Source organism: Pteropus medius, unplaced genomic scaffold, assembly GCF_902729225.1.
Source record: "Pteropus medius unplaced genomic scaffold, Ma_sr-lr_union100, whole genome shotgun sequence".
In the NCBI taxonomy this organism is placed as follows: Eukaryota; Metazoa; Chordata; class Mammalia; order Chiroptera; family Pteropodidae; genus Pteropus; species Pteropus medius.
Window position 1 is genome coordinate 16,107,840 of NW_024349797.1, and position 26,636 is coordinate 16,134,475.

A 26,636-nucleotide genomic window follows, 5' to 3' on the forward strand; every position below is an offset into this window, starting at 1 on the left:
CTGGATGACCCAGCGCAGAGGGAGAGGGGGTGACAAAGGAGCCCAGTGACAGAAAGAGGACCCAAATCGGAAGGAAAAAACAGCAACATCCCAGAAGCCAGGGCAGCAGGACCACCAAGAAGGAGAAGCATCCACGGGCCCACAACACAGCAAGGCCACATCAGGCCTGAGGCATGGCCACTGGAGGTGGCATCAGGAAGGTTAACCCTGGACACCCTGGGATCACGACCCCCACTGAGCAGCAGGCCTGTCTCACAGCGGAGCAAGCCCCATGAAAACTAGCAGCAGGCACAGGACGCTAAGCCGCCCTGGGTCTCAGCTTTGACGTCGGTTAAATGGGTGTAACCTTTCCAGTCAAACAGGACCTTCCTGGGCAGGTATGAGACTGGAGGGCCACAGGCAAAATGAAGCACATGCAATGGAGAAGCAAGAAAGGAGGGAGGAAAGAGCAAGCCAAGACAAAGAGTACCCTCCGACCAACGAGGAAGGACAGTCCAGTGACGGCTGAGAGATCTCCAGGAACTCAGAGAGGGCGGTGCAACAAGCAAAGAGTGAAGTTTGTAAAAAATAATAATAGTAAGGGGAGGAGGGGCTTGGGTTCATTAAGAACTGCTTTCCCACAATATGCAAGGCCACAGCCACCTGCTCCCATCCAGGCGCAGCTAGGGATGGCCCCTACAGAGGCAGGCCGCCACTGAGGAAGGGGCCTGCTGCGAAGAGAGGTCAGGCCAAGCCAGGCCTCCAAGGAACAATGTTACAATAGAGGGAATCAACTGGAAACGCAGGCTCCTTCCCACCAATGGGCAAGGAAGAAGCAGCTGCACCTGCACCCAGAGCTAAAACCCGCTTAGAGACAGAAAGGGCGCAAGTATGCAAGTGGTAAGCCGGGCACATTCATCCAAGCCATTTGTAGCAGTTTGATAATGGCCAGATTTCAGAAGCCCCCCAATAAGAAAGCCCTTAACGCCCACAAGGCCTGCAGGCAATAGGCCCCCACTTCTCCCTGCCCTGCAAAGGACTCAGGGTTCCCTAAATAGGCGGCTGGGCCTCCTCTCTCGCCCACATGTGCAGGATGCGATGTTCCTGCTGTCTCAAATGCCACCCCAGCATCACCACCTAGCCCATGCTCAAGGTCAGCTCCTTAGGAGCCTTCTTTGGCTCCCACTGTCCTTGGAGCCCCCCGCACCCCAAACCCCCAAAGCACAGATGTGGAGGCTGCCTGGCTCCGTGCCACTGACGAACACAAGCTAAGGGCTCTGTGGTGGACGTTAACGGTGGCTGCTGATGCTGGCAGATCTCCTCCTGGGCACTCCGCAGGTTAGGCACAGCTATGTGGCTTCCTTTGGTCAATGAAATGTGCACGAAAGTGATCCATGTGACTTCCAAGTAGAAGAATTCAACTGCCAGGGCCTGACTCTGGCCAGTCCACCTGCGCCTCAGTAACTACGGGACCACGAGGCCACATGACTCCCAAAGCCGCCCGGACCCATTCCTGGAAAGGAACCTGGCTGGGAGGCTATGAAGCCAAGCTAGGCTGGGAACCAGAAAGAGTATTAAGGGGACCTTCAGCCAGCAGTGGTTCTCAATCAGGGAAATTTTGCCCCCAGGGGACATTTAGCAATACCTGAAGACAGTTTTGATTATCACGACTGAGGAAAGTTCTACTGGCATCCAGAAGGTCAATGCCTACAATGCACAGGACAGCCCTCTAAGACAAAGAATTACCTGGCCTAAACCATCTACAGTGCTGAGGCTGAGAAATGCAGGATACAGAGCACTCTCACAGAGCCACCACAAGGAAGACACCAGCCCTGGAGAGCCACCAGGTCCACAGTGGACTCTGAATGAACTACAAATAAACTTTTGTTGCAAACCTCTGAGGATGGTGTGTTTTTGCAGCCTAACCCAGCCTATCCTGACTGTTAAATGCTCATGCCCTCTGTCTACACCCCAAATTCCTATCGTAATACCGGGCATCTGGAGGTACAGCATACAAGAGAGGCGGGGTGCAGTCCCTTCTCTCACCAGACCCTCCCAGGAGAGACCCTGTTCTCTAAAAACACCCTGGCCAGATACAAATCTGCCTCTGCAGAAGGTGTTCTCTCTTCTAGAATGCCCTCCCCCCACTGGCCAACTCCTGCTCATCCATCAAGAAGAGCTCAAATGTCATGCTCACCAAGAGGCTGTCCCTGCCCCTTCCCCAGGCAGCCATACAGCCACCTGACACTTAAGACTGCTGTGTGCTCCACCGTGAGCCCGAGGCCAGAAACTGTGTTCTTCATCCCAGCACCTGTGCCCACTGCAGACCCCACACCTGCCAGGCGCTCTGCAAATACTCCCTGAATGAGTGTCCCAGCCACCCGGGGACAGGGCTCCAGCCCTGAGGCGTCCCTGCCTGTCTGCTTCCTCAGCAGCCTGGTTCACTTGCTGATAGTTTCATAATTTGGATTTTCCTCCTATTAACAGTGCCAGAAACTGAAATGGCCCAATATAAAGGCAACATATGAACAGAATTTTAAAGCCAGTACAAACACTTGAATTGTTTGGACAGCTCTGGGAAAGAACCAGATAAACTGAAAGCTGCCATATGTCTTTTTGTGGGGGTGGGGGTGGGGAGGGGGGCGTGACACCCTTCCCCTGACTGCACAGTCATCGGCTCCCATAACTGAAGACCTTCCCCCACACTAGGCACCCCACCTGGAGGAGGCAGGAGGGCATGCCACAGGGCACCCGCAGTGCATACACAGTATGAGTCAGCGTGTTCCTTCAGACCCGTGTCAAGCCCGCGGGGCCCCTGGAAGCAGCCTCTCCTCGGGAACCCAGGATGTGGGCGGGAGGCACCGCCGGTGACTCACCTCCCCAGCAGCTCCTGGAGGACAGCAGAGACTCCGGGGCCCCGAGGCCCTTGCTGTTGGGGCACACCCCTCCTCGCTCAGCAGGGGGACACTGAGGCAGGGGTGGGCTACAGCTTACCCGAGGATGTGTTCTGCCGCGTCCAAAGTGTCAGCCTTTCAAACTGAAAATCAGCCCGACTTTTCATCTAAAAACTAATGTTGAAATTCCCTTACTGGTGCTTCACACACCCCCATCTTTTAATATAAAAATTCTCTGGAGGTCTTTTACTACCCTCTTGCAGGTGCTGTAATTTTTCTTCCTCCTAATTAGGGATCAGCCTCAAATGGCGGGACGGGGCAGGGGATTCCTAGGAGCGGGACAGGCACAGGGGCTGCAGCAAGGGCTGGCTCCAGCACTCCTGCCCTGACCGCCCTGACCGCCCTCCCCCAGATGTCGGCCTCCTGCCTCAGGGCCAGTGACTCAGTCTGTTCTCTTCACAGCAGATCCTGAGTCCCAAGAATGCAGTTATTTAACACCAGAGTAAGAGCAAGGTAAACTACAGCAGGAAGGGGCATGGCGGGAATTCCTATGCTGACATTCCCTTCCTTTGAACCCACGCAGGAGGGCGAAGCCTGCGTAGGTCTGGAGCGGTTTTAGCACCTATCCTCAAGGCATCACACACTTAAAATAACTGCCCAAGTGTGTCTGTGTCCCCACCTGTGTGCTCACAGGCCGACATGCTTTCAAAGGCTGCACGCTGCAGCACATTGACCGGCTCCATCCACCAGGTCCTGCAACACTCCCCTATAACCGAAAGCTCCCTGCTGGCCTGAGGGCTGGGTTCCCAGACCCCAAGAAGGCTCCTTTGAGCTCCTGCAGGTTAGGGAGTCACTGCCCTGCTGTTGGGTCTCCAACCACACAAACAGTTCCCTGTCTGACTGTCGTCAAATCTGCTGGGCTTCTCTGTCCAGGCCTGGAATGGCTCGGGAACCGAGGAGCCCCCAAGCCAAAGGCCCTGCCTAGAGATGCGGTGGCCACACAGAGAATCTGAAAACCCGTGTGTGGGTCAGGAGGCCCTCAAATACAGCAAACATCTGGGGGTGTCAGGGAGCACAGGAAGGTGAAGACTGCTCTTTAAGCTGTACCCCGGGGGTTAACCAGGAGGGAGGCTACAAGCAGGGCCAGGAGAGGGCGCACTAAGCACCAGTTCCATCTGGGGCAAAGCCAGTGCCTCTGGGCATTTCGAGTTTCCTGGGCCCACTGCCACAAGCATCGGGGTTGTCATTACATCAAAGCAGAAGTGAAGTTACCTTCACCCCCAGTCTCAGAAAACAAATCATGAAACACCTTATTCAAATATTTCCCTGACCCCTCAGCTATTGGGTGCAGGTGGGAACTCCAAGAGTCAAGTAACAACCTTATCCATCGGTCTGGCTCTGACTTTGACCCAGCAGCTCCCCAATTAGGCTCCGGGTGTGTACAAACACTATATTCATTTCCTACTGCTACTGTAACAAATCAACACAAACGAAAACAACACCACGTATCCTCTCACAGTTCTGGAGGTCGGAGTCTGAAATGGGTCAGAGGGGTAGTTCCTTCTAGAGCTTCTGGGGAGGACACATTGGGAGAAGGGGAGTGACATTTTCCTGTTGACCTCAAAACCAAGGCTCTTGCCACTCTGCCACCCTGTGAATCTCGGAAGCTCCCTCATAGTGCCCACATGTGGGCTGGGGCTGGATGAGGACTCACTCAGGTATGTTGGGGGTCTCAACATCGACAAAGAAAAGGCTGGAGCTCAATGGCCACAGTGCCCGCAGGGTTCCACAGGTACACTGGGCAGATCCAAACACTGACACGGGGGCCCCTGATGGAAAGACGCGCCTAGGACCAGGGACGTGGAGGCCTAGGTGGCGAAGATCGAAGGCCCCAGGCCTGGGACACTTGGCTGTAAGATACAGGGAGAGGTGATACGCCTGACCCTTCAGTCCACCTGGAGGCCCATGATAGATGCCCAGACCAGCCATGCTTTCCCACCCCACACTCCAAGGCCACCTGGCTCCACTGAAGGCCATGTTCCTCGGACCCTGCTAAGTGACTCTGAGCAGCTACAGACACTCCCATCGCAGACATGTTTGGAGCCCAGGCCCAGTACCCAGGCACACTGGCATCAACAGGGCCCACCCAACCCCCATTAATAGGCCTGGGGTGCCATGCCCTGGCCCCAGCACCCTTCCTTGATGCAATAAGCATCTGACGCTAGAGACAGGCAGTGACTTCATCTTGTGCCCCTAAGACCCTCAAATTTCAGAGAATTCCAAAAGCCCGGGCACAACCCGAACAAATGAGAGGTAATACCAGTAATTCCTGGGCCCACTCACTCCCCCCTCAAGCCTCTTCTCCCCAAGCCAAGGAGAGGGGACAGAGGAAGAGGCCGGCCAGAGGGCCTATGGGCTGGCACTACAATGGTCAATTTGCACTAATTTGAACAGCTGCATTTGAGGGTACACTGTCCTATTTTTTTCACGTGAGGAAATTCAAAGACGTTAAGAAATTTGTCCAAACATTACGCTAAGTGAAATAAGCCAGAGAAAGACCAATATTGCATGGTAACACTTACAGGTGGAACCTTTAAAAGAGTTGAACTCACAGCAATGAGTTCAGAGTAGAATGGTGGCTGCTGGGGCTGCAGGAAATGGGGAGAGGCTAGTGAAAGGGTCCAGACTTTCAGTTACAAGATGAATAAGGCCTGAGGATCTAATGCAAAACTTGGTGACCCCAGTCTATACTACTATATTGCAGAATTGAAATTTACCAAGAGAAGTTAAGAGTTTCACCAAAAAAAGAAAGAAAAAGAAAAAAAAAAAGGTGACTATGTGAGGTGATGAGTGTTTTAATTAACTCAATGGTGAGAATCCTTTCACAATGTGTACATATATCAAAGCAACACAATATACATTTTAAATATATTACAATTTTGTCAGTTCTACTTCCGTAAAACTGAAAAACATATATATTCACATATAAATAAAAGAAAGAAACTCGCCCCTGACTCACAGCAAGTAAGCCACAGCAGAACCACAATCTAAAGTCAAGTCCTTGTAAGCGAAGACCACCCTTGTCACATGACCTGTGAGGGTGGGAGGGTCCAGCCAGGTCTGCTGCGGGTGAGGCTTTTGGGGTTTCTGGGGAAGAACAGTTGTGGATAAAGTTGCTGCTCCTCCCCACCCACCCGCTGCCCCAGTCTGGGCCCAACTCCCCCCACAACCACCAACGAGCTGTGGGAGGGGTGCCATGCCTCTGGGAAGCCTGGGAGGAAGAACCCAGAGGGTGCTTCCTGAGGAACTGTGACTGGCCTCAGAAGCCCTAGGTCACTCAAGGCCCAGAAGCAGAAGAAGCTAGCATGCCAGCTTCTCCTTCCCCACAGGGCTGACAGCTCAGAGGACAATGTCACCTGGAATCCACACCTTCAGAGCAGAAGGCATGAGTCCTACAAAGCAGGGCAAGGAAGCAGGTTGCAGCTCAACAATAGGAGGACGAAGCCGCCTTCCAAAAGAAGGCTGTCCGGCAGGTGGTGACTGCCCTGCGGGGGAAGGGATTCAAGCTGAGGCAGGGAGGGGAGAACACATGGGCACGGTGGCAGGGCTAATGTCTTAGGAGCCCCGCCCCATCTCTACAGGTTTCTGAACCCACCAATGAGAAAGAGCAATTGGCCCGGTCACAGGACTTGAGGAAAGCAAAGGAGCGGCAAAGTGTAGGCCCGAGGAGGAAAAAATGAGCCCAGGGCCTTAGAAAGCCCCAGGGCCTGCTCCCCGCAGGCGGGCGGGCACACGCCCCCATCTCCTTCCTGCCCAGCCCCAGGCCCTGCCAGGATCTGCAGCTGGGAGCCATGGCAACAGGCCCCAAACAGCTCGAGAAATCCATCAGAGAGCCCCACGCAGTGTCACAGCAGCCACCAACCCAAAGCCAAAAGCCGGGGCGCCCTGGGCAGAAGTGAGAAATGCTAAAAAGAAGAAGCCCTGATTCCAGCCAGAAGGGAAAGCAAGCTTGAGAGCACCAATGGGCAGCCTCCCTGCCCCAAGAGACACAGACCTCCGTCCTGAAGGCCATCAGGCCACCATCCTGCTGTCCCAGCACGCCCCCCTCCAGCCTGTGACCCTCTACATCTAAGACATGACTTATAGCCTCACGACGCCCTGAAGTCTTCCTGTGGCTTCCCCTGACCACCTGGCATCAAGGCCTCTGTAACACTGCGCCCACCTCCTTTGTCCAGCAACCTCCACCTGTCTGCTCCTGGAGCACAGGGCTCCATGCCCGCCCCTGCAGGCTGGTTCCTTCACAATTCTGACCACCTGCCTACCCACCAGCACCTCATCTGGAACACCCCACCTTTTGACCATCATCCATGACCAAGCAGCCTCTTCCTTGCACAGGCGACCAGAGGGCAGCCCAAGAGGAAGGCCCGGGGCAGCCCCCGGTCAGGGCGAGGGCTGGAAGGCCAGCAAATGGTGCCTGCTCCTGGGCTGGGTCCCTCCTCATGGAAGGACAAGGCACACGGCGCGCTGTGCCAACCCTGTGTGCTGGAGGGAAGGGGGTCTCAACTCCCATGCCCACCCCGACTCAGGATGTTGATCTGCTGGACAACTCCCCACGAATGATCCCAACTGCCAGGATAAGAACTCAAAACAGAGAGAAATGAGCCCAACTTGCAGGAGGTGGGCAGAGGGGGCTTATTATCTTTATTTTGCTAGGTTTTTTTAAAACTAGATTCCTCCTTTCGACTTGCATTCTCATGAACTGCCTTTCTTTCCAAGGTATTCTTTTATTCATTTCTTTCTTTCATGCATTCTTCTTGAGCACCTACTATGTGCACTGCTGGGGACACAACAGTGAAGACAACATAACGGGTGCCTGTCCTCCATGAGTTTGCAGTACAGAGGGGAGGGCAAACAAGCAAACAACGGAAACAAGTGCATGTGACACGTTCTGAAAGGGACACTCGAGAGGCTGAGGCAGAGAAGGGGGTGCTATGCTGAGTGAGATCTAAAGGTACAGTGGAGGTAGAGCCTGCCAGGCAGCAGGAACAGCATATCCAAAGGCCCTGAGGTAGAAAAGAGAAGTAGCTAAAGAGCCGAGGAAAGGTCATGGTGGCAGAGCCCAGATGGGGAATGAGAGGGACAGCAGGCATGTCTCCAGCCCCGAGGGACTATTCTTCTGCCATCTGATAACCTGGGCCAAGAAAGTCTCTTTTTGCTTAAGCCCACGTGAACTGGGTATCTCTCACTTACATCCACAAGCATCCCAGCTACTACAACATCCACACCAAAGCATCACACCCCATCACCTTCTCTGCCAACCTGCCGCTCAGTCTCGAAAGCGGCCACCACCAGCCACCAAGGCTCCCAGCCAGAGCATAACATCGCCCTCCACTTCTCTCCTCGTCCCTGCCCCATCAGTCACCACAAAAAGGTTTCATCTGGGCTTCTAGGCAGCCAAGGGCTGGTGGTCCCTCTCGGGCAGGAGGCCTACTGCATGCTGCACAGAGAGGCAGGAAGAGACAAGCAGGTGGCTCCCAATAACGAGCCAGCTGACTGCATGTAATTATGACGGGGAAACGCTCTTTAGAATTAGCTCCCCAACTGCAGATACAATCTCAAGTGTCCCTTACACTGTGATTACAACATCAGCCCCACGAATATTTTATCTTTCAGGCCCCTGTGGGCAAAAAGTAACAGAGGCGAAGCACCTCCAGCTGCCCAGGGGAAGCACCAGCTCGGGGAACCCAGCAGGGACCAGCCTCGCTCGCCTCCACACCTCGCTCAGGGACCTTCCCAAGGAGCCATCTTTCTTCTCTCTTCTTTTTTATCTTTAGGGTCTTTGATGTTCAAACGCAAATTCCAAGAGCAGCCGGTTCATAAAAACAAGGAAAGCTTCACTTACTACGGCATGCCTCCTATGGCCAGGCGCTGTGCTGTGCCTCAGTTTCCCTGTGTGTAAAATGACGCCTGGCACATAGTGAGCACCCAGCCAATGTCACCACAATCGGCCTCCTCCTCCCATTTAATCCTCGGGATGGCACTGGCCCTGTTCTCCAGATGTGGAGCCCAAAGCTGAGAATCACATGAGCCTTTTGGCCAGAGGCTGAAGAGCCAAGATGTAAAACCCGCTCTGCCTGAGTCCAAACTCCATGCTCTTGTCACACCAGGTCCTTGCTGGGCTCAGGGGATGGTAGAAAGGATGCCACTCTGAGCTCGGTAAGCCACTCCTAGCAGAGCTGACAGACCCGTGTGCACCCTGACCTCGGCTGGCAGCCTGACCCCCCGGCCTTGGCACACGGAACATCTCAGGTCTCTGGGTTTTGAAAGGTCACAGGCTATGGCTTGGTGGCTGGCCTCCATTCGTCCCCTCTATCCCCAGTGGGTGCCTTCTAGCTCGGGGACCTCCACCTCCCCAGGTCCCTTCATTTCATATACAACATAACCAAGGCCCAGAACTAAGAGAGACTTGGGGGTCACAGGGAAAGTCAGGGGGAGATCAACACACTGTCACCAGGCACCTGTGACGAGCCCAGTATTGGGGGGATTAGGGGGCATCACACTGCACCCCCAATCAGTACCAGCCCCCAGAGAAGGGTTATCGCAGCCCCATTTCAAAGATGAGGAAGTAGAGTGTCAGAGAAGTATAAAGGGACAGGCTCAGGGTCCTCAACAAGGGAACAGGAGAGCCAGGACTCCCAGCCCCCAAGCCAAAGAACCAGCCACACTGCGCACCCATGAGCACACCGCCACACAGGCTGCAGCTGGTGCATGAGGATCATGAGCCAGCCACCAAAGTGGGCCAGACCCATGCCTGGTGGCTGGATGGCAACAAAGCCAGGCTGGGAACCAGACAGGAGCTATTAACAGGACCCTTGACTACCGGTGGTTCTAGATGAGTCTCCCAGGGGACATCGGCAATGCCTTGAGACATTTTTGGTTGTCACAACTGGGATAGGAGTGGCACCCAGTGAGTGGATGCCAGGGATGCTGCTCAACAGCCTACCTTGCACAGGAGAGCCCCTAACAACATAGAAGAATCCACCTAAATGTCAAGTGTCAACTGAGAGACCCTGAGTGAGCTATGGCAAACTGTGAATAAGGATTTGGATCCACTTGAACATGGCGTTGGTTCAAAATAAAACAAAATGTTCAAATAAATACGCATGTGTGTATGCACACGTGTTTCTGTAACCGTGGTTAGATGTATGCACACGTGTTTGTGTAACTGGTTATATGTATGCACATGTGTTTGCTTACAGGTGCAGTAATATCCTGGAAGCATTAAAACCTGAGTGTGTGGGGAGCTGGGGTGAAGGGGCACAGCTAGGATGAGACCCCTTTCACTGTAAGTTCTTTCTCATCTTTTGATTTGAGCCATGTGACCTTAATGTTTCAAAACATTTACATTCTCTCCACCTGTTTTAAAGCCTCTGGAGGTGACCCTTCCCAAATGCCTTACTGACAACTGACAGAACCTTGATTTCAATGCCCAAGGAGGCACAATGCCAAGTCCGGAGAGGTTCCACACCCGCCACGTCCCCACCCCGCCTGCCCTGTGGGCCACCTCAGAATGAGACAGAAAGGAAAGAAGAAGAAGGGCTGGGTCTCTGCTCTGGGAACTCGTCTGTGCCCACCGCTCAGAGGGGATGTCCCCCTCCCCACACAGCACCCTCACGGCTAAAGCAACGAGGGCTGTCAGTTGGACACAGCCACCATTTTGTCATCAAGTGCTTGCCCTGCACTAAGCACTCTACGCAGACTTTGCCCCCAAGCACCAGCCCCGCAAGGTGACTGAAGCCAAAATGTGCGGTGATCTCGCAGTGGGCAGCCAGGACCCAAGCCAGGGGCCCACGCCTGGGCTCCATGCTCCTAACCTCTCGGTGTGGGTGCAGCCACACCTGCCGCTCACAGAGTGGGGATAGGAATACGAGACTCAGTGGATGCTCCTTCACCGACGACACCCCATCTCCCTGCTTCCAAGACGCTGTCGGCCCAGGCTTCCAGCAGCTCCCGCAGACCCCATCTGCTCCCCAATGGGACACTCTCAGAATCCCTGCTTGAGGACCTGACCTCTCAGCTTCACACCTACACAAACGCTGCTCATGACTTGGACTATCTTAAATCCAGTCTAACCAGTGAGATCCTCCTGACCTTCAAAGACCCAGCTGAGGGTCACCCCCTCCGGAAAGCCTTCCTCGATCTTCCCAAAGTTATCCCACCACCACCGTCACCACCCCTGGAGTCTAACCCTTCAGCGCCTCTCCCGCTTGTCTCCTCCACACAGCGGGGCTCCCAGGGTGGGAAAGTCTCTGTTCCCAGTACCCAGCACAGACCTGACCCACACCACCACCCAACCACCCCCACCACGACAGCAATGCCACCATCTGCCGCGTAACGAGGACCTACAATGGGGTATTTCTAACATCCACAAATAAATAAATGTGCCAGGCAGTGAACCAGAGGGCTTTAAGCTCATTGTTTCAAGTGCCACACCAACCGTGAAGGTTAAGAAGTGCTGTGTTTAGCCTGTCGATATAGAAATTGAGGCTCAAGAAGTTCAATAATTTGCCCAAAACCACCGAGCTGGATAGTAGCAGAAGCAGTGCTGAAGCCCAGTCCCTCCTTCCAAAGCCAGCTCTGGGCACGCGGCTGGCAGGTGGAGGGACGGGAGCAGGCTGCCCTGTGTGAACAGAGGTATCCCAGTGTCCACCCCACCCAGGAGAACTGCCCCCTGCGGGTCACAGTCATGCTCACAGGCTGGCCGTTACCCACCTGAGGCCTGAGCATGGCCCCGGGGACACTCAGAGGGTAACATACGCAGTCAGCCCTTAGCGCGGACCTCTAGGAAACTGCCCCATCGTTAGCGAGCACGGCCTGAAGCTTCCCAAGGGCCGATGTCTACGGACGGCTCTGTGGGGTAACCCGATGGCAGTGTTCGCCCTCCTCTTACATGGAAAAGTCAAACTGCACGCCACGGCCTGGAACGCTCGCTGGGAACGGAAACGACTCCGCCAGAAGCCACGAGAGGCGGCTGGGCTGCTGAGAGGACCCTCACCCGCCCTAAACTGGCCCTAGCCCCCAGCCCCGGCTGGCTGGAAGGCAAGGGAGAGTGCTGGGGACCACACCAGCAGCCCGGTCCTCTGACCAAGTCCGACATCAGAAATAATACTCAACTCTCTAAAATCTATCTTCTAGCAGAAAACAAAAATGTATTTGGGGAAGAAGGTAAATTATAATCAGATCCCCCATCATGTGCTGGAGGCCACTTCCACCAGTTCAAGCCACCGTCTCCTCGGATCCCCCAAACCGCCCCACGACTGGGTGCTAAAACCTCCACTTTAGAGATGACGGAAGGGTGCCCTTCACCCGCCCCAGGTCAGTCATGCCCTGGGCGCTGGGGCTGGATTCAAAGCCAGCACGCCTGTCAGCCTCCTTCCTCAGCAGTACCTGCATTGAGGGCAGCAGTAGGGACTTGTCCGCACTGAGGCCCCGCCCACCCACAGCTGGATGGCAGCTGGTGCTGCACAATGCTCCCCTCCCCCTCAGAGGGATGTTACAAATGTTGTGCCCCTCCAATTCATAATGAAGTGCTAACCCCCAACAGGATGACATTTGGAGGTGGGGCCTTTGGGAGGTGATCGGGGTTGGGTGAGGTCCTGAGGGCAGCGACCCCACAGCGGGATTCGTGCCCCGATGAGACTAGAGCTCTCCCTGCCTGCCACGTGAGGGCACAGAAAGTAGGTGGCCATCAGTGAACCAGGAAGTGGGCTCTCACCGGAAACTGAATCAGCCGGCACCTTGATCTTGGACTTCCACCCTCCAGAACTGTGAGAAGTGCCTGCTGTTTAAGCCCCGCAGTCTGTGGTGCTTGCTAGGGCTAAGGGAGAAGGTAAACCACGAGGCCTGGGCAAGCCTGGAACCCCAAAAAGAGACTGACAAGGGGTCTTTTTCAAGCCTGAAGTTGTACTAGAAGAGAAAAGTAAAGCTATATTCACATATTATTTCCAAGACAATGACAGTCCAGAGTCAGTGTAGGTACAGAATCATCCCCAAGCTTTATGAACAAAAAAAAGTTAACATTAGGAGAGCCCAGACAATGGGCCATCGCTGGTGCAGAAACAAAAAAGGCGTGTGTCCCTGTGTGTGTCCGTACACGCTGGCTGTGCAGACACAGCACATGTCTGAGAGACACTCAAGACCATGGTGACACGGCCGCCTCCAGGGACCGGGGGTGAGTGTGAGGCAGATGAACGTCTCAGTGTACGCTCTTTAGTGTGACTTAATTTCTGATCCCATACATCACCACTTTTTCACACAAGTTTTTCAGAGGTATTCACAAATCAGATGTGAGCCTGCCCAAGACAGACTGGAATTTCATGCAAACAAATCAGCGAACTTCGTAAGCTTGGTTTCTGTTTTCAAGGGCTTTGTTTTTATCAGTTCATAAACTGAATTGACCCCTCCTCACAGGCTGACATGACAGACCCGAAAACCTGACAACTCGGGTCCTGCTGGCAGTCCACCAGCTCAACCAGAAGCAGTGGGTCACAAATTCGGCCCCAGAGTCTCGGGGCGGGGCTTCAAATAGGGCCTCTGATGAAAGCTACACAGCTAAACAGCAGACAAGAGGCCTGAGCTCCCTGACCCCAGCTTGAGCCTCAAGAGTCCCCAAGAAGCTACTACGAGGTGAGCGAAGGTCAGGCCAGCCCTGCTGACCATGCAGGGCGACCACGGCAAAGAGGAGGGCCCAGGAGAGCCCGCGTCCCACTGCTTCCCGACCAGCACACCTCTCTGTCTGCCACCAAAGGCTGTGTCACTAAAAAGAACCACTGGACTATGAGAATTCTGGAACACCCAACTAGAGGCACCTTCAAAGCAAGGCAAGGGCTCTGAGCAGGGCGGTCCTGGCTTCTCGAGGGTCCTCACTTCTCCACCCCAGTACCCTGAACCCTCCGCCAGCCTCCAGCCCATTCCCTGTGCCTGGGGCTCTCAGGCGTGCAGAGCATGGGTGTGTGGCCACCAGCCTCTCGCCATTCACTTCCTCCCCCTTCCAGGTGGAACTACTCCCAGCGTGTCCTCCCGCAGCCCCCACCAGGCCTACTGGGATGGCAAGGGCCAGGACAGGTGCCCCGAGCATCCTGCACAAACGCGCCCCTCCAGCTCGACCACCCCAATCAAATAGATTACAGCTGCGACAGCCCCCAGGCTCCCAGCAAAAGACACCTTCTAAATGCTCCCCATACATGGGACATGAACTGACAGCAACAGGCGATAGTGTTTACATAACACGGGACTGTTTCACCCAAAACACTGAGTATCAAAACACAGCGGTTCTGAACAGCACCACGGGGCAGGGAGCCATCGCCTTCACCCTGGACTCCAAGTGGCCTCCCCCAAGGCCCCGAAGATCCCCGAGGCCCCCAAGGCCCCCAAGCCCCATCCCTCAAGGCAGGATACATAAGCCCTGTCTCTAGAATGTGCACAGCCCAGGGCCATCAGAACCTGCCTGTGTCTGACTGGAAACGAACCAAGCTCAGTGGAGAAAAAATGAAGTCAGGGGCCCGGCCTTGGGCTGACTTTTAGGGATCCTCTTCATGCCCCTCTTGGGAACAGCAGCACCCTGACCCTGGAAACTGTGTACAAACCCTCAGGCTGGCAGAAAGGACCCCCACGTCCCCCTGGCTGCCTTGCAGCCAAACCGCTGTCTTCAGGGGACAGTCCCAGCTTCCTGTGTGGGGTCCTCCTTGCCCACATCCAGCCCCAGCCACAGGTTCACGGACAGGCATGTGGCTCAGGCTGACCAATCAGGGGCAATGAGAATGAATCTCGGTCCCTTGGGACCTGAGCCTAAGGTAGAGGGAGGCCCGGGAGCCAACTTGCCCAGGTCTGAATCCCACTAGCTGTGTGACTCGCTACCCACTAGCTGTGAGACTTGGGCCAGTTATTTGACTCCTCTGTGCCTCCATTTCTTCTGCTAGGAAATGGGCACCAAATGCCCCACCCTAAGGTTGTAATGCAGATCAATAAGAACACACAAGGAACTCAGTGTGTGCCTGGTTCAGAACAAAGGTCAGTTGTGAGGACTCACCTTGCATCATATGGGTCTGAGAAGGAAGCCAACTCGGAGAGGCCAGGAAGGCAGGGAGACCAGGTCCTGATCAGCTAAGCCCCCGAATCCGCCTATACCTGAAGTCTGAAATCTCCACTTACTGGGGCCACTTTATTACCAAATCCAGCCAGCACTGACTTTCTACAGGAACCAACCTCTGCAACTCGTAGGAATCAGCCATACACTGATTTCTGCTCAGATCATTAACTTCATCCTGACAACTCTGCACATCTGTCTGCTGATCGGGAGAGGGAAGACCAAAGGAGCTGCCCTGTGGCATCCTCCAGCAACAGGGACAGGTTTGTAGGAGCATAGCCCAGTCTCCACATCTCGCTCTCGGGGAGTTCCAGTTTGTTGCTGGTGTGGAGGCACCCACAGAACTGGCCATGTCCCAGATGGCTGCCCACCCACTCCCCCACCCTTCTCGGGGAAGCATCCCAAATCTAAAGAGCTTGTCCCTTCGGCACTCCCAAGGCTGGAGTAAAGACCAATCAGGGGTCCTCAACCCCCACGGTGAAGACCAGCTGCAGCCCGGTACCAATCTCTGGCCTGTTAGGAACCAAGCCGCACAGCAGGAGGTGAGCAGCAGGCAAGCGAAACTTCACCTGTATCTGCAACCGCTCCCCAGCGCTAGCATCACTGCCTCGGCTCCACCTCAGATCATCAGGCATTAGATTCTCATAGGAGCACTGGTCCCTGGTGCCAAAAAGGTTGAGGACCACTGGGACAAACCAATGGGATGGGATGGGGAGTGGGTTCCTGACCACCAGAGCCCATGGACCAAAATCACTATCCTGGCCAGTCAGGGGCAGGGTCCGCCAACGATGGCTCAGAACAGATCCTGGCCTCACACTGGACCCGAGCTTCTCTGGAAGCCCGAGGAGGAGCGTTTGTGGGCTCCACAGCCAAGGCCCAGCCTGTCAGGCTACATCGCTGTGTGCACGAACCTGCAAGGCCAGCCGCTCTGATTCGCGAATCCTCGTCTACAAAGACCCTTCTGGCTCAACGACCGGGGACCTCTGCAACCCACTGGTAGGGCAGGTTTACCTGCCATTACCTATAGACTTAGACTTGATGGTGTGACTACAGGTTGGGAGAGAGAGAGAGACAGCACCCGCTTCTTCCCTCAGGCAGTTGCTGGCCCTCGCAAGAAAGAAGGACATTTGCATGCTGAGCCCCACCTATGCACAGACACAGGGCCCAGAGAGAAGCTGAAGTACACCCAGAGTCCCCTATCCAGTGAAGAGGCTGAGTCAGGGTTCAAATCCACCACTGACCAAGCCACATACTGTCCCCGGGGTCCAGCACTGCCCTAGGTAAGAGGCCCCTGCAACTGCATTCCTCTCTTTCCTATCTTCTTCCCAAACGTGAGGGATGCTCAAACATCAGCTCCATCAGCCTTTAATGGCCGATTCCAGACACGAATTTACAGTTACCATTCACTAAACAAGCACCAAGGTCCAGCTCTATGTTAAGGACTCAGCTGCCTCAGCTCACATAATCTGCAAAACCACCCTGGCTGCAGGCTGGTATAAAATTCCCATTTCAGGTGCAGAAACTTAAAGGCTCAGAGAGGTTCAGTCACTGGCCCAAAGTCACACAGCCAGAATGCAGCAAGCATTGTCCCCCTTCTAAAGCTGAGGGCCAGACCCCAGGCTTCTTGGGGTCTTTCCAAGGAACTTCCAAGACCCTCTAGGCCTCTAGCTTCAATAGATAAAGCTCCAAGGTTCCCAAGGAGGTCCCCAGGAAGGGACGCGAGTGGCAATTTAAACAGAGGAATGGGCTACACAGCCTCGTCCACACCAGCCCACAGCATGTCAAGGAAGGAGCAGGAGGTGGAAATGGCAGGACCCTGAGCATCTGCCAAGCTGTCTGGACAGACACTGCTCAACCTGGGCAGACACGGGCCAAAGCCGGCATCCAGATGGGCGGCAACGCTGGGTGCTGGGCAGAGCCGTGGCCGGCATCCCCAGCTTGAGCGGGTATCGACTATGTCAGCGCCTTTACTTCCCGACTCCAGGCAAGCAAGGCATCTAATTGAAACTGAAAAGGAGAAAAGGTAATGACTATGGGGCACTGAGGAGAGTCGTTGGAGCTCTGACCAAAGATAAGCCAAGCCCTTATCTAAGCTCTGCAATGGTCAAGGGTCCGTCCGGGCTTAGAATCCACACAGTCTGCTGTTCAAATCCCAGCCCTGGGGACCAGCTATGAAACCCCGGGAAGATCACTGCTCCTCTCTGAGCCTCCGTTTCTGCACATGAACTGAACTCCCCAGGGGAGCAAAGCTCACTCCTCACCAGCAGGGCAGCCTCCGTAAGGTCCAGGGGCTCAGGGTGGACCTTCCGCCCAGAGCAGTGAGGAACCAAGCACCGAACCTCTGTGAGCTCGGGCCACGGCGTGGCTGCACCCAGTCGAGGGAGGGGCCAGGGGCTTGCGGGGCGAGTCCCCTGGAAGCAGAATTCTTTCCCACTGGACTCCGAAGCCCCTGCCCAAACACGCCCACAGGGAGGTGGGAACAGGCCTTGGCTCAGCTCGCATGGCCAGAACTCCTTCTCATGGATCCCATAACGAATGTTAGGTCCTTAAGAATAAAATCTTAAAGCTTTAGTGTCAGCTGAACGAGGCTCGAATCCAGGCGGCCCCACCTACTAGCTCCACAACTTGGGGCTGACTCTACGTCTCTTCTCTGGGCCTTTGTTTCCCCACCTGTAACAGACGGGGTTGTAAAAACAAAATTCCACCCAGAGAGAAACAACAGTCCTCCAGCACTGAGATGCCCAGGAGCCTAAGGGCAGGAACCAGCAGCCAGGGACTCAAACACCCCACACGTGCCAATGTGCACCCCTTCTCTGAAGAGTCCCCCCAGTCCCCCTGGGAGAACAGAAGAGCACCCCACACAACCTGCACCCCCATGCACTGCAGGGCAGAGGCTGCGTGGCCTCGGGCTGCTCCTGGGCTCACAGCTGTGCGGATCCCAGAATCCAGGACTGACCAGCAAGACGCAGACAACAGGACATGTCGTGGGACTGCAGGAAGGGACAAGAGGGTGCTTTTTAAAACGAAGAGCATGAGGCCCACCCCCGCATCCCGGGGGAAGGAGGAGGCCCAGGAACCTCCACCAGGACGAGCGCCCCAGGCTGGGGACCGGATGTTTCTTCACCTCCACACCCCAGCCAGCGACTGCTGGAGAGAAACAGGGTGAGGCAGAAATGAAAGCGAAAGTCCCACAGGGGAATCCTCTCTGCACCCACCTACCACTCCCCAGCCCTCCCGGGAAGCGGTGAGCTGCGAGGCTGGGGCCACGTCCTGTCCCGATGGTGGAGGCCCCCAACCAGGCAAGGGCAAGGGCAAGGGCGAGGAAGCAGGGAGGTCACCAGTCTGACCTGGACTGGGGTCTCCCACCAGCGATGTGTCAAAAGCCCCAGGCCCCAGCTTGGTGGGGAAGCAGGGCATGGGAGTTGTCCCTGGGAGAAATTCTCCCATTTACTAAGTACCTGCCATGCTCACTGGCCCTAGAGGTGGGTGTACTCCCCGCCGCCCACCCCGTTACAGATGGAGGAGCAGAGGCTCGGGGAGACGAAATGGCCAGCCCACTCATCCAAGCTAGTTAGGCAAGTCCTGTGCTCTGAGTTCACTGCCATGTCACCACCCACCACCCCTCTGAGCCCAATAACTGCACACAGAGGAGGCTCAGAAAAGAATGCCTTGATTTCCTTCTGAAACTGGGTATCAAGACGATGGTGCCAGAATGTTATGTGCCAGACGGAGGTAACCTGGCAAGGTGGAAGCAGCATGGTTTCGGGTATCAACCAGCCCTGACGGTCAATTCCAGCTCTGCCGGTCACATGTGACCAGGTAAGTCATCTCACCCCTCCCTGAGCCTCAGTGTTCTCATCCTGCAAACGGAGACGGACCACCTAGCTTGGAGGGTAAATTTCCGATCTGCAGTAGGGCCTGGCCCTCACTGTGCTCTGAGATCTGGCGCGAGCCACCGATTTACGAGGGAGCAGAAGGAAACCTCAGCACATCCCCCTTCTGAAGCAGGGAGGGCCGCCTGGACGAGCCCGAGTCCTGCTCCCATGGCTCGGGCTCCAGGACCCGGGCACACAAGCGACTAATGGGAGCCAGTGGGTTTGCAGACACACTGCACAGGAAAGCACCAAGAAAGCACAGAGGGCTGAGCACCGCCCTGCTCCCAGCCCCGCCTGACAATCAGCGTCACACGCCCGGCCAGTCCAGGCGCAGGATCCACCTTGAAATACATTCCAAGACAAATCAGCAGCCAGAGGCAACAAATTTTTTTAAAGGGGAGAGAGGACTGCCGAAAGGTAGCAAGAAGCAGGCCAAGGTGGGCGGGCCACCTGGGGCTCCTGCCCGCCTCCCTGCGCGTGGAAAGGCTGAGGGGGCAGCCCATGGCGGGTGCCCCAGGTAACAGTCGGCGAGGGGCTCTGGGGACAGACCAGCCTGGGAATGTTTGTATCCCAAATGCCCTCCTGGGGAGCCCTTGTCCCTTAGAGGACCCGCAGTTAGGAGTCCACTCTACCTGTTTAACCTGGTGTTAAACACGCTTGACAGTTTTGGGGTGAGGCCTAGTGATGAGCTTTGGTTTCCCAGAGGAACCACGAGGGCCCTTGTTCAAAGGTAGCTCCCAGACGCCTGCCCTTGGGAATTAGGGGGGGAGGGGCATCTGTGAGACTTGTTTTTCACTGGTGCCCCAGGTGCTTCTTTTGTTAAGCAAGTCTGACAAACACTGGCCTGGAAGAAGGTAAATGACTAGAGAACCAGCATCTGGTGTGGCTTCTTCCATCAGGGCTCTGACACCCGAGGCCAAACCTGGGCTCTGGGAAAGGTCATTGCCCCAGGGCCCACAAGGGACAAAGGATCATGGCACATTCCCCGCCCCAGGCCCTCCAGGCCCAGGACTGCTCAGGCCCAGGACTGCTCACACCCGACATTAAGAGCCTGGACTGGGCCAGACCAGAGTAGAGCATTTGGCCTCCTGCTCTGGGCCCCAGAGCAGAGTACAGCTGCAGCCTGAGGTGGAGGAACAGCACAGGGCCCCCCACCTGGCCTCCCACCTGGCCCCCCACCACCCTGTCAGGGGCAAGGCTACCGAAGGACATCCTGCTGCCTCTTTTGACCACCTGTCTGACGTGGAACCCGGCCAGGGCCCTATCAGAAGCAGACCAGGGTGTGTGGCCTTCAGGAAGCGGACACTACCCGCCCTGTCACTCTTTAGCTCCTACAAGAAAGGGTTCTCGGCCCCTCTCATTAAATGTCACCCCATCATCAGAGAGGTCTTCTCCGACCATCGAGTGCTAAAGTGGCTGCAGCCACCCCTGCCCTGGCTCACTCCCATTTGCAAGCTTCCTGGCTCTAATTACATCTTGCAGCATTTTAAATGCATTCGTGTGCGTTTACCTTTACCTCCTTACCATGCATCTGGGTGCAAAGGGCAGGGACCAGCACCAGGCAGGGCCGGCCAGGGTGGGTGCTCAGGATTTACTGAGTGGACAGAAGAATGCAGGAATGAAGCTGCTGATCCTCCCTAACCCGGGACCCACCACCTCACCCTCACCCCCTCGCCGCCCCGCTCCACACATCTCCTCTCCCCTATGGGGTTTCCTATCTGGCACAGAGCACTCCAGAGTCACGAGTAGCTTTTGGCTGAGACACAGGGACATGGAGGCATTTTCAACCCCGCCCCCCCCATCAGTTCTTTGATCCACTAACAGAAACTCTCACCAGCGCCCACGACGGGCACTGGTTCAGGCTCTGGGGTTGCAGGAGTGGACAGAACCGCCAGAGCCTCTACTCTCGCGGAGCCAGCTTCTCAAAGGAGAGACGCACAGGGAACAGACCACGGTGGGCAAGTCCGGACAGAAGGAACTAGCCAGCTGCTGGGGGTCACTGGAGCTGAAGATTCTGAGTGAAAGGGGGAAAGGGCATCTCCCAGAGGCCATCTTCGGACACGCTCTGCCCTGTATCCTGATTCTCCCTCCAGGGGCAGCTGGTGCCGTAGAAAAACCTACCAGGTTGGGCTCGGATGACAAGGCTGCCCCAGGACACCAATACCCCTTTAACAGGGTGGGACAGTTTCTGGCTACCAAAGATGAGCACCCAGCACCCAGGTACCTGGGAGGAGAGGGGAGTATGTCACGAGAGTGTTTCTCAAATTCCCATATTCATCCCCTAAGCCCCAAAAGTGGGGAGTGGGGGCACTCCCAGGAGCTGTCATAACCCTCAGCCTGGCACCATGACGGGCCTGCAGACCCCAGCCCACGAGGCCCAGCTGAGAAGCACAGACCACAAGGGCAGCCACTATGTGAGGGCGGCTTGGAGCAGGCAAGACAAAGGACCAGGCAGAATTCAAGCAGCCCCCAGGGAACGCCCGACTACAGGCACCCTGGTTCACAACTCCCACGAAATGCTATTGGAAAGGCGGCTTCAGCAGGCAGTGGGGAGGGGACATTAGTTTTGGAGCTGGCGAGCCCCCTGCCACACCCCACTGTGTGACCTTGAACAGGCCACCCTACCCTGCCAAGCCTGGGTTTCCCTCTCAGCAGCCGGACACTCTCCCCAGAGCCAGGCCACACACACCCAGGCCCCAGGACAAGCCCCAGAACAAGGGGAAGGCTGGGGCCAGATTCCAGCAGGGAAGGGGATGGTGTTTAAGACCAGGGCTGTGCAGGGAATGGGGAGGTGCACAGCTCCGGGATGATGATCTGCCTTCTAAAATGCATCTTTTTAAGAGGAGGTACCGGAACATTCCTTCAAAAATCTAGCGTACCAGCTGAATTCGAAATACAAATAGGAGCAAAAACTCTATTTATATCCAGCTGTTCAGGAATTACACTCATGAAGCACTTCACTAAGCATTTGCTGGACGCCCCAAACCTGCTAAGCCATGTGGGAGAAACAACCAGTGGCGGCAGGATTGCCCAGTGGTGAGGGAGGAAGGCCCCGGCCCACCGTGCAGGGGAGTGCAGGGGAGTGCAGGGGAGTGCAGGGGAGCCCAGGTGTGCCCAGGTGTGCCCAGGTGTGGCCAGCTGTGGCCAGGTGTGCCCAGGGCCAGTCAGCCCCCACAGTGTGAACTCGATCTCCTGGTCATAAGAGAAATGCAAATCAGAAGTGCCTTCCACTTCTCACTCACGTGGATGGCCAAGATGAAAAACATCTGCCCACTCTGCTGGGAAGGGTATGGGTAACAGGACCTCTCCTCCACCGTCACCTGTGAGCACTGCCATGTTTTTGTGAGCAGTTTCAGAAGTCCCATGAAAAAGTGAACTGCCTGTGTCCATCCACGGAGACCTCACTCATCTGGCAGTGAGCCCCCAGGCAAGTGGGCAGGGCACTCGGTGTCCCACTGTCTACACCAGCAGAAGCCAATCACAGGGCAAGAAATACGGTCCAGCGTTTTAAGTGCTGGACCCCATTGCCATTAAAGAAATAAGACAAATAATAACACCAGAACTATCTCCAAATGGACAGAAACTGCTGACTGCAGCTGTCCCCGAGTGACCAGAGCTGGAGAACAAGAAGGAAACTGACTTTTCATTGTGTACTCTTGAGTCCTCTGATTTTTTAACATGGACATGTATTAAATAGTCTAAACTATAAAACAGTAATTGTTAGCTAACAATAGTAACATAATTGCTCATGGTGACTCTTGGCATTTTCAGGAAGGCCAACAAACTCTTCTTGAGTCTTCGAAAGCAGCACCTTGCATTAACACGTTTTTCTCAGCTTCCACGGCCATGAAATAGGTTCGGACAGCACCCCCACCTCCCGAGGGGCTGTAAGATTCACTGGGCCTCCAGCTAAGGGAGAGCACAGGATGCTGGGAGGCCGGTGGGCAGGGCGGCCCCTCCCTAGCAGTGCCTACCCACGCCGCTGCGGGAAGATGTTAGCATTCATTGTGGACTTCAGGGTCACTTCACTCACACGCCTTGCAAATCAAGAACAATAACCTGCAAAGGCCAAAGACCCCGGAACAGAGGCGTTGTGGGCAGAATTCACCTGCTCCCCACAGACAGCAACCACGAAAAACAGCGGCAGCCACATTTTAGAGTCCCAGGCACTATACACGCCCAGCACACCGACTCCTTCAAGGCAGACGACAATCTCGAAACTAAGCAGTTATTATCCTCACTTTACAGATGAGGAGACTGAGGCATGGAGTTATGTGCCCAGGGTCACAGGTGGAGCCAGGCCTGGGACCCAGGCAGTCTCATCAGCAGACAGCAGTGACCAGATGGACGTCTTTTCCCACGTCTTCTCCTTACTCCCGTGGGGGCTGGTGGGAAGTGTTTATTTGCGAGGCTGGGTTACAGATAGTCAGCTGTGAAGGAAACCTAAGTCATCACCTCCTCCCACCTCACCTCCAAAATGGTGCTAAATCTAGACGTTAAGACATACAGAAAAATACCCACCCACAAGCCAGCATCACTTAATCCTGGAAAAGATCCTCCTGCCTCCCCCCCTAGGAATCGGCTGAAAGAGTTCCAGCTTAGAATGTAAGCCACCCCAGCAGAAAAAGACCATTCAACACCCCCTTTTGAAGGAAGGACTGTAAGTCCCAAGGGGAAGGGACAGCAGCCCCTAAGCTCCCTGGCACACTTCCTGTGCCATATTAGTTACTGTTAACACCACACTCCCAGGTCTGGGAAGGCAGGGGCTCCACCCACTGTCCCCCCCACCACCACCAGTGAGCTAGAGCCACCATGGACTACCCGGCTTCGTTCCTTCTGGGGGACCTGTACGAAGGGTCCCCCGCAGGAAAGCCTGCATTGATAACATGGTCTGAGACTGCACCATAAACATATTTCCTGCAAGCGAGTCAGCCCAACTGGCCGCCAAGTGTCTCAAGGACGATAGCCCACAGACGTTCTGCTTTCAGAGGCTCCAGGAAGTGCTGGGCCAACCTGGGCAAAAAAAAAAAAAAAAAGACAAACGAGGAAGCCATGGTCTCAGGTGCCCGGGCCTCAGGACTGGCCTCAGTGAAACCCAACTGGCTGTGCAAGTCCTTTATATGCCCCGAGCCTCAGTGTCCCCATCTCTCCACCCCTGGGCTGCTAGGAGGATGAAGTGAGATGAGGTAACTGGAAGAGCCCCATTAAAAAGTCTGCAAATATTACAGCAAAGACGGATAGTAGAGCATTTTATAGCAGAATGCTTCATAAAGTCACGTGCCTTTTCACCACAGGTTCGGCCACAGGAAAGAGAAGAGTGGGAAGTTGAGAAGGGGTCGGAGGAGAGACACAGAAAATACTAACGAAGAGAACCGGGGTCAGCCAGCAGTTCCAAGCAGGGTACTGTAGAGAACTAAAACCATTAAAAATTACCCAACATTTCCAACCAATAGCTTTATTTCTTTGCTCTGCCTCTGACATCCCTTCTGAGCACCTTGAAAGAACCACAAGGAGGGTATGAGGGAGCTGCGTGGCTGCTCCAGTGTTAGGGGGAGGGAAGGGGGAGGGGATGGGGGTAAAAGAGAACAAGCCAGGTCCTCCAGTAGACAGGAACAGGAGAGTGACAGGAACACACAGCACCGCTAAAAAACAAGCTGAGTCAAAGGCCAGAGCGCCCGCCGAGCAGGGTGCACTAAGGCTCTGAAGGGCTGGTTTGTCCTTATGTCTACCTAAGGGATCCTGGCAGGACCTGGCTCCAAACACCTACTGATGACAGCAACGTGCGATGCCCTTCAGAAAACAAGGCATTACCACTGCGAAGAGCACAAGTCAGCTTTGCAAGCAAGTGTGTCCCTGGGACAAAATGGTGGCAGCAGCTAGACCCCTGTGAAGGTAACAAGGGGATCCACCTTACTGTCAGAGATGCCCAAGGAGAAAGGGCTGACTTTCTGGGTCTCAAAGTCGCCAGGCTGGATCCACTCTATAAGTTAAACAAAAAGAACAAACGTATGCAACCTGCCTGCTCTCTCAGGCCTGCTTCCCCATCTGTAAAACAAAGGCTCGAAGAGATGATCTCCAACATCCCCTCCTGCCTGAAGACTTCACAAGGCCTGACATTCAACTAAACAACTCATCCCGGTCCACTCTGGTCAGCCTCTCTGGGGCTGACACTGCCCAAAACATGAGCCTCAAGTCATTTCCAAACATCCCTGGACTTTTTCTTTGGGAAATTCACAGACAGTTCATCATCCATCAAAACAGGAGCGCGGTGCCTCCAGACTGTCAATGGGGAAAACATGACAATGTCCATCCATATCACCTCCTGAGCTATCAAAATCGCACCAGCATTCCCACCAAACACTACAGCCAAGGGCTGAAGCCACCTTCTCAAGGGTGGGAACATTTTGCACCGAGTGTAGAAATGTGGCCACCAGGGGGTGCTGCTCCGAAAATAATAAAGGAGAGAAGAAGCAGGAAAAAACTATTTTGTGTTTTCTTTTCCCTCTTCAACTTAAGTGACAAAATATCTAAAGCTTCTCTAATGGAAACACAAAGTGGGCTTCTTGAGAGTCTAGAATGACCTAGATGCTTTCTTTCTTCTCTTCTAAACCATTATTTTGGCTGGAAGAAGGCAACACAACTTTTGAGGGCAACTCTTTCACAGAGATTTAATACTCCGCCCTGGATTCCCCTCAGAATGGTTGACATCACAGCTTGCCCTGAAGCCTCTGCTTAAAGGTGGGGGAGTCCACAGGGATGGCAAGCAAATCTTCAAGTCCCGCAAGAGGACTCAGCCAACAGTGACGGTCTCAGTCTCGGCTGGAACTGTTTTACGAGAGCCTCCTAATTACCTAGCGAAACATACCAACCAGATGACAAGCCGCCTGCTTTAGCTGCAGACACAGGATGACACAAATAAGCCTTATCTCAGTAGAAACAGTGCGAGGTCTCAACTGGGATTTCCTAAGTCTCAGAGGACTGCGGGGGGCTCCGGCACCCCACGCCAGCACTAGGCTTCAGTCAGTGGGCTTCTCCACATTTCTTCAGTGTTTAGGAAACATTTCCCACAAGTATGTGTATCTGCGGTATGATGTTCAAGTGCCCTTTTTTAATGTTTCAAAAGTCCTCGGACCCATCTTGAAAGCTCTGGCTTCGAGCTTCTGACTCCCTCATGAATTCGGCATGCCCCGCTGACCCTGGAAAAGCTTGCTTTCTCCTGGGGATGGCGGCTGAGAGAAGGCAGCCAACTCCATCCCCAGACCAAGGACGCAGACCCAGGAGCTGTTCCGTGCAGGGTGCACCCCTCTGGCTGCTGGAAGAAGAGCGCCTTCAGGGCTTGCATGGGGCGAAGGGAGCAGCAGGCCCTTGGGACACACACGAGGGGCACAGAGGTGCTGCCAGCCCAGACTGCACAGGCCAGATCAGACTGGCCACTTGCTCCTCACACCAGGAGATAAGGAAACCCAATTGTTCAATTCTCCTGATGTCTGGGGACCCAACAGGGACAAAAAATGCAAGTGGGGCCCATTTTCAAGAATCAGATCTACCAAGCAGAGGCACTGCATAACAAAAGGTTTCCATCTAGAGTTCGCAAAAGGCTTGGGGAGCCTGATTCTCACTCAGGCTTTCATTAAGAACAGGATTTAACTCAGCTTCTCAAAGGTAAAGCCACAGTTGTGAAGCACGGAGAGGCACACCTGACCCAACACTGGATGTTCCTGTAATGGATTAAGAATACGATCT

The 26,636-nt window shown here is 54.8% G+C and overlaps 1 protein-coding gene across 1 annotated transcript in view; it reads right to left on the reverse strand.

Annotated features, from left to right (window-relative positions):
- ITPK1 (inositol-tetrakisphosphate 1-kinase) overlaps positions 1 to 26,636 on the reverse strand; it is a 140,594-nt gene that overhangs the window by 112,452 nt on the left and 1,506 nt on the right. The gene's annotated exons all lie outside the window — the stretch shown is intronic.